This window comes from Rhincodon typus, chromosome 17 (genome assembly GCF_021869965.1).
Source record: "Rhincodon typus isolate 14 chromosome 17, sRhiTyp1.1, whole genome shotgun sequence".
In the NCBI taxonomy this organism is placed as follows: Eukaryota; Metazoa; Chordata; class Chondrichthyes; order Orectolobiformes; family Rhincodontidae; genus Rhincodon; species Rhincodon typus.
The window spans coordinates 9,587,692-9,596,116 of NC_063348.1; the positions used below are offsets into that span (position 1 = coordinate 9,587,692).

An 8,425-nucleotide genomic window follows, 5' to 3' on the forward strand; every position below is an offset into this window, starting at 1 on the left:
CCTGTCCTTTCTAACACGCTGAACTGAATGGTTTGTAGGAGCAAGTTACTGCTGATGCTTGAATCTGTACTGAAAACAACAGACGCTGGAGATCACAGAACTGAATGGTTTCTCTGGAATCTGGCCAGTTTCAGCACTCAGGCAAGATCTCTTGGTCATGAGGTGCAGCAGGATTGATCAAGCAAGATTACCCCTGAGGAATCACCCAAAAGCTAAAACATCCCTTTTCAGAGCAAGCATGTAATAAAATAGGGAAATGACACTTTAAAATGTGGAACAACACAATGTGCACTGTTCTTTCCCCTTGAAAAAGTGATATAATATTCAGTGTAGAAATCCCCTACAAGCATCAATTTCCACCTCAATACATGCTGTTCCTATCAAAATAAAATTATAGTGTACACATTTAGTAAAGTTAATATCACTTTGAAGGCTCAGATCTCTGCAGAATGGCAGGAAATATGATAACAATACTTTTAGGTTTCTTTTTAATTTTTTTTGAAAAAAAACAATTTGAGTCCATTAGACTTGCAGAACACTGACCACAAAATTTGAAACAGCTTTACCAATTTCTTGTATACTCCCCAGAGCATGACATGCATCAGACTTTGCAATGGGAACACAGCCAGGTATTAAAACAAAGTTGCTGGAAAAGCTCAGCAGGTCTGGCAGCATCTGTGGAGGAGAAAACAGAGTTAATGTTTTGGGTCCGGTGACCCTTCCTCAGAACTGATGGTGGCTGGGAAAACGTCAGTTTATACGCAGAAAATAGGGAGGTGGGTGAGGTAGGGAGTAAACGATAGGATAGAGTCCAAAGGGAGAGAAAGACAGTTGGACAGACAAGGGAGTTGCTAACGATCAGGCTGGGAGGGTGAATAGTTGTTAATGGGGACTGTTAGTGACTAACAACAGGGGGTGTGTAGTGGCAGGCTATGTGGTAACAAGGCCTGATGTGTGGGGTGGGGGGCTGAGACATGGGAGAGTTTAGGCGCTAAAATTATTGAACTCAATATTGAGTCGGGAGGGCTGTAGGGTCCCCAAGCGGAAAATGAGGTGTTGCTCCTCCAGCTTGTGTTGGGCTTCACTGGAACACTGCAGCAAGCCAGAGACAGAGATGTTGGCCAGGGAGCAGGGTGGTGCATTGAAGTGGCAGGCAACAGGTAGTTCAGGGTCTTTTTTTGCGAGCAGATACAGCCAGGTATAAGGCAGCCTTACCTGCATATCAACCGAAGAGATTAATTCTTAAAACTGAGCACAGTTACAGTGCCCTGTTGAGACTTGCATGTGTGCATTTGGGCAACATTGGCCAGTTGTAAATACGTGGAAGGGAGAAACTGGGCAATTGGTGGATGGCTATATCAGAGACTCTGAATGTGTATTCCAGCCGGTGTTTAGAGTTGCATGCTGGCTGGAATAACATGCACTGAGAAGACGTGTGGCAGCGCGGTGCAGACAAGCTCCCTTTAATCGGCACCCCAGGGCTGGGTGACGTCACTCCAGCCTCCTGATTGGTTGCCAATGACGCCATCCTGTTAAAGGGAATGACTTCATCCCCAGTTCATTCCTGGTGAGGTTCTACCTTCTGTTTTTGCTATTGCTAATGGCTAACTTGCGGCCAGCCAATCCGACAGAACAGCAGCTTGCGGCAGCCTGGAATGCAATGACATTCATTTTGCGTTGCTCTCCCTGATTCATTTTGCAAAAACAAAACAAAAAAAAATATCCAGGATCATCCCCCATTAATCGTGCGGCTGAAATTGCAAGAAGGCTTGTCCATGGTAAATAAGGGGAGTTCCCGGAAGTAAAGGAGGTGAGTGTTATTTTTAATTTAAAAAAAAGATGAAAGGGCTCATTCCAGAAATGTGAAATTTCACCGCGTCGGGCAGTCCGTGTGGGCGGCTAGCTGTCCCTTCCTTAGGATCTCTGGCCTCTGCATCCCAGTTCCCCAGCTCTCGTCTGGAGGCTGGGCAATGTAATGTTTGACTGCAGGATCTTGGTGCATCCTATAGCCATGCCTGTCCCCTTCTGGGAGGTAGGGAAGCTGCTGACTATCTTTCTCTCTCTCTCTCTCTCTCTGCGACTGCAGAGCAAGAGGTAGCAGAGTCCATGCAAAAGACTGCTATTTGCTGGCAAAAGGAATTTCAGTGTCATGCAATAACGTTATTACCGTGCAGTCGAGGACCTGTGTTTACACACCATAAGATCTGCTTAGTCGGTCGCTGCACATAACTGCTGTCAAGTGACGCCAGAATTGACTAGGTTGTGGGATGTCAAATTGGTGCAGAGTAGGAAGAGATTTTATCTGTAAAAGGCCCCCCCCCCCTCCCTTGGGGCATTGAATTCCTTCGCCTCTCTGTATACATGCCTGTGGTAATTCCTGGTTTGCAAACGGATACCTTCAATTTAATGACTGTATTGCGGATTTGATTTAAGATTTGGGGAGGGAGGTGTGGGAGAGCTGATCCTGTAACTTGACGTCTGCATTTTGCAGAATGCATCATTCAAAGCTTTGTCTAATTTTTGTTGAAGGTTTTGATTTATCTAATCCTTTAATCGCCTTTAATATGTCGCTTGTTGTTTCAAAGAGAATTCGGTTGGATAGGTAACCGCCTCTCAATGCTCGCAAGTATTTATAGAGCAAAAAAAAACCTCCTTGTGTTTGTTTGTTGAAGGGGTACTGTGTTAAGGGGAGTTGAAATGTTAGGCAAATAGATGGTAAAGGCACGGGCCGTTAGATTGCAGAGGTTTCCAATGGGATTGGTCGTTAACCCGTCCAAAATCGTGTCTTCCAAGGCTTAAGTTGGCTTAATAAATGAAAATGTTTTTCGTGACATGATATTCTGTCCTCTTTCATCAGTCTGTTGCTGCCGACAAACCGGGTTGGTAGGATTACAATAAATAAGAGAATGTATGTTTCACAGGGGGTAAGAGGATGTCAGTGATTTATCAACAGAAATCCCTCAGTGCATTGTGACCCTCTGATTCTATCTATGTTGCCATTGAAAACTAGCCACCTCAGTCATTTTGCTTTTACTGCAAGCCCCAAAATAGCACTACAAATAACAACAAGCAAAGCAATCCAGCTGTTCCTCTCTCTGCTGTCATCGCACAGTCTGTTGTTTCTGAGTTACACCCATTTGCCACCAGACTAGGCCTTTGGAAAGCCTGGGGAACCAAGTGACATAACACTCCCAAACTTTACCTGGCCCAGCAGATGGAAACACACTCTTTATATTATCCCCCACAGCCGAAGAATAGTTTTTAGAATTAAATAAATTGCATAGTGACCAGTTGCCAGGAGGTTGAATACTAAGGCAACTGCTCATCTGTGAATGGACCTGATATTGACATTTGCAGATTCTGCTCATCTTCAGAATCCTGAGATTGGATTCAGTTCCAATAGCCTCCTCCATCATCCCTCTGAACAAAGCCACTTGAGGAATTCTTGGGGTAGTAGGAACTGCAGATGCTGGAGAATCCGAGACAACAAGGTGCAGAGCTGGATGAACACAGCAGGCCAAGCAGCATCATAGGAGCCGAAAGGCTGACGTTTCGGGCCGAGACCCAAGGGCTGCTTAGCCTGCTGTGCTCATCCAGTTCTGCACCTTGTTGAGGAATTCTTGGGGTACCCAGTGCCAAAGGCATCCTCATTCCCACCCAGAGAAATATGGAAAATAGGGGCAGGAGTCGTCTGTTTGACCTTTTGAACTACTCCACCATTTAGTGTGATCATCGTTGATCATCCAACTCAACAGCCTGTTCCTGCTTTCTCCCTGTATCTTTTGATTCCTGTAACCCCAAGTAACAGTATCTACATCTTTCTTGAAAGTCTTCAAGTTTTGGCCTCACAGTTGCCCATGACAGGGAATTCCACAGGCTCACCAATCTCTCTGGAGGAAGAATTTCCTCCTCATCTCAGTGCTAAATGACTTACCCCTTACCCTTAGACTGTGACCCGTGGTTTTGGACTCCCTTTCCTGCATCTGCCCTATCTAAACCTGTTAGAATTTCATAGGTTTCTATGCGATTTCCACACTCATTCTTCTAAACTCCAGTGATTTATAGTTGTAACCAATTTCAGTCTGTCCCTGTTCGTCAGTCCTGCCGTCCCGGGAGTCAGTCTGGTGAACCTTCTTTGCACTCCCTCAATAGCCAGAACATCCTTCCTCAGAGAAGGAGACCGAAACTCCACACACTACTCTGCACCCATTCCTCGCTCCCTTCAAATGTCCCAAGCCTGATCTATTCCGCAGCATTGGCACTCGCAATTGACAAACTGTGACTGAAATAAATGGCCTTGAATCAAAGCAGACTCTGCAATATTCCCAAGACTGGCAGCCATGACCTTGGCTGCAGGTCTAGAGCCTGGAAGAATTTTTGATTCTGGTCTTTGTGCTCACATCTCTCTGTAGCTGTCCCTTTCTCTGTAACCTACTTTGTTCATATGTTTCTCTAAGATCTTTACTCTCCTCGAGATCTAAATGTATGCTCCACCCCCCACTGCAGACGTCCAACCCTGCCTGTACCTGTCTAGAACCTAAACTCTGCAATTCACTTCCAAAATCTCTCCCTCTTTCCACTTCTGTCTTCCATTTAAACCACTTCTTAAAGTCATGCTGTCCTTGAGTCTCCTTAAGTGGCTCAGTGTTCATTATTTATGGTAACGTTCCTGTGAAAGATATGAGTGTTTCACAGCCTCAGGAGGTGTTAAATAAATGCATGTTGTCAATAATGAGGTTTGAAGGCAGCCGTTCCTTCAGCTGTCCAATATTTGTCAAAAATGCACCGTGGCAAAGCCTTTCAGAAAATATTTCTCTACCAAAAAGTATATTTTCCTACAAAAAATGGAATTCAGTTCTATAGTGCCTTTCACAGCATGGGATATCCTAAAACAATTTTATAGCCAAATAAAACATTGAATCCATGCAGTGTCGAAGCAGGCCATTTGGCCCCTTAAGTCCATGCTGACCCTCTGAAGAGGATTTCCTCCCCCCACCACAGGACCCACCCTATCCCTGTAACCCTGCATTTCCCACAGCCAATCAACCTAACCTACACATCCCTGGATGCTATGGGCAATTTAGCATGGCCAATCCACCTAGCCTGCACATCTTTGGACTGTGGGAGGAAACCCACGCAGACACAGGGAGAATGTGCAAACTCCACACAGACAGTCGCCTGAGGGTGGAATAGAACCTGCATCCCTGGCGTTGTGAGGCAGCAGTGCTAACCACTGAGCCACTGTGCCGTTTTTGAAGTGTAGGCAAATGTAAGCAGTGATGTAATAATGGCTGCGTAATCTGTTTTAGGTGTTGGCCAGGGCACAGGGAATAACAACCCCTTCCCTTTCTCAATAGCTCCACGGGATCTTTCATGCCTACTGCAGTTTAAGGTCTTATCTCAATGTCAATTTAACGGTACACGTGGAATACCATAGTAACATTGCTGAAAAGTAATTTCACTTTGCACAGATCCAACCACTGAACTGTAAATGTGTGGTAAAATATAACCAGGCTGCACTGTGAACATCTCCATGACCTTCAGCTGCTCCCTTGTGCCGTCAAACTCCATAATGAGCCTCCCAACTGTCTGTGAATTATGGTCAGCAAATTTCGGGAAAGGGATTGTGCCCTTGCAGAAAGTAGTGGCTTTTTGAATGACTTTCTGTATTTACTTGAAACAATGTTAGAATCAGTGAAGATGCTCACCCAATGGCCTAGTGGGCAAAGGAATCAGTGCCCAGGTAGAAGAAAATAACTCGGGGAATGCAAATAACACGGAAGTTATGTGATAATTGTATAAGTTTCTGGTCAGACATTGCTTGAAATACTATATTCTGCCTGTCATTCCACCACAGGAAGAATGGAATGGCATTGGATGGGATACAGCAGATGGATCTGAATTATACAGTGTTAAATTATGAGGATTGACTAAGTTATGATTGACTAGACTTGTATGGCCTTCACTGGAGACTAATGGTGATATCATTGAGGTGTTTAAGGAACTATCAGGCTAGAGAGAGTGAAACTGTATAATTTCTTGTGGGACAGGGCAGAACAAGGCAACGTAATCTTAACATGAGAGCTGCTTTGTTCAGGGGTGATGTCAGGAAGCACTTCTTCACAGGAAAGGTAGTGGAAATCTGGAACTCTGTCCCCAAAAAAGTTGTTGAGGTTATTACATCAATGGAAAATTTCAAAGCTGCAATGAATAGATTTTTGTTCGGCCAAGCAAGTAAGAATTATGACACCAGAGTGGAGTTAAGGTTCCAATCAATGTTCTAATTGAATGGCCTACTTTTGATTATATGACTCATTTCTCTGTGATGCCTCATTGAATTAAGGGCAAAGGCTTTGAGCTTGGTGCCAGCAGTCTGTACTGAGGCAGTTCATGCTAACTCAGCTCACCCTCTGCAGTTGGCCTCATTACTCCTCAATTAATTAGGCTGTTTTCCTCATTCTAGTCAAGTGGCACCAATTGGACGGTACGTCTTTTGACATAAAGAAAGAAGTGGGTTTGGTTGTGATCAGAGATAGTAGGAACTGCAGATGCTGGAGAATGCCTAGGCCCGAAACGTCAGCCTTTCTGCTCCTCTGATGCTGCTTGGCCTGCTGTGTTCATCCAGCCCTGCACCTTGTTGTCTCGGTTTGGTTGTGATGTTCCCCATGTTAAAATGGGCATCATTGTTAGAACAATGTAATAAGATAATAATTTCAGCGAAGACACCTGGTACCTCTGAACAATAGCAGTCAGCATCTGACAGGGAGGGAGAAAATTGAGGTTGGTGTGAAGACTATTTTTTTGAGGGAGTCGGCAGTTTTGGGGATTGACATCGAGAATAAGAGATGAGGCAGCAAAGACACAATGCAGTGACCTTCATGTCAGTACGCCTGTGATTTACAAGGGGAAAATCGAATATGATTTCTGCTTCCAAATGCTATCAGTGAACCGTGCTCAAAGTACATTTGGCCTGGATGAATGGGAGGTTGTGATGTTTTCCATAGTTTAATTGCCTGATGAGACCCATACCTATCTTTGCACATTGGTTACCTGGGTGAGTTCACAGAAGTTCAATGAAGATTTCTTGCTGAGGCACAAACAACTGAGAGACTGGAAGGCAGGGCAAAAGAGAGCAGAACATGGTTGGAGTAAATGCTTCCAATTTTAAAAACCACAGCAAATCCCGATTTGACCTCTAAAGAAGGCCATGTTCAGGAAAGGACTTGGCAATACTGCTTGAGTGTAACAGAGTGCCCTTAACTGAAGTCATGATGACGGCTTTGCCCAGCATTAAAATCTAATCAAACAATATGTTGAGTGCTTAGCATTTAACCCTGAGCATGAGCTCTATGCTGCACCTGCTTAACATTTTATCCCTTGTTTTTGTCTTTTCTCTTATTTTTCCAAATCTCCCTTTTCCCTGACAGTGTTGCTTCCTTCTGAAAGGTGCTCACCTTCCAGTATCTTGCCCAAGAGTCAGTCCACAGAAGATTCACTAGGCAGACACTAGATAGAGAGGGACTACTTATAAGGACAGGTTGGGTCTGTACTTGGTGTTTCGAAGAATGAGAGATGATCTTATTGAAACATACAAGATTCTTAGAGGACTTGGACAGAGTAGACACAGATGTTGTTTCCCCGTGTGGGCCAGCCTAGGACCAGAAGCATAATCACAGAATAAAGGGTCATTCATTTAAAATAGAGATGAGGAGGAATTTCTTTTCTGACAGTTGTGAATCTGTGGATTTTTTTCTTTTCCCCATGGAAGGCTGTAGTGACCGGATCATTAAATAAATACGAAACTGGGATAATTTTTAATCAGTAAGGGGATCCAGGATTAAGGGGAAAAGGCAGGAAAGTAGAGTTGAGGATTATTAAATTAGCCATGATTTCACTTAATGGCGAAGCAAACTCCTATGCCTTATGGCCTTAAGTGTTCATTATATAAGCATGGATCATGATGAGTGCTTGCAAAATCTTCAGCCACAAATGGGTGTGTGGGGTAAGGAGAGGAAGTACAACATCACAGCCAAGCCAATCCAGTTTCTGCCCAATATTCACCTGTGAATGTGTCCGAAAAGTGTCTCTGGAAATCGATCAGCTGTGAGTACCCTATTCATGACTACAGCAGAGCCTACATTTCAGAAGTATTCCATTGTTTGCTATGTGGATTGCCACTGTTTCATTTCTTCCTTATTTACCTTCTTAACTTAAACATTACTATCTGAACTGACTGACACATCTGATGTGTACTGGTCTGTGGCTCAGCTTGTAGTTTGTTCAGAGGTCTATCGAAGTGATATGTTTATAAATTGTTGGCATCTCGGTAAGCAGTTTGTTTTTTTTAAATCCAAACTGTTGTCATAAAATTGTTTCAGAGATAGTAGGAACTGCCAATGTTGGAGAATCCGAGATAACAAGGTGT

General features: G+C 44.0%; 1 protein-coding gene across 2 annotated transcripts in view; it reads left to right on the plus strand.

Annotated features, from left to right (window-relative positions):
- Positions 1 to 1,552: 1,552 nt before the first annotated feature.
- LOC109937676 (dual specificity protein phosphatase 8-like) overlaps positions 1,553 to 8,425 on the plus strand; it is a 112,773-nt gene continuing 105,900 nt past the window's right edge. For both annotated transcript variants that reach the window (XM_020536180.2, XM_048607025.1), the window contains exon 1: positions 1,553 to 1,810. The gene's annotated coding sequence lies outside the window, so the exon portion shown is untranslated. The remainder of the gene's footprint in view (positions 1,811 to 8,425) is intronic.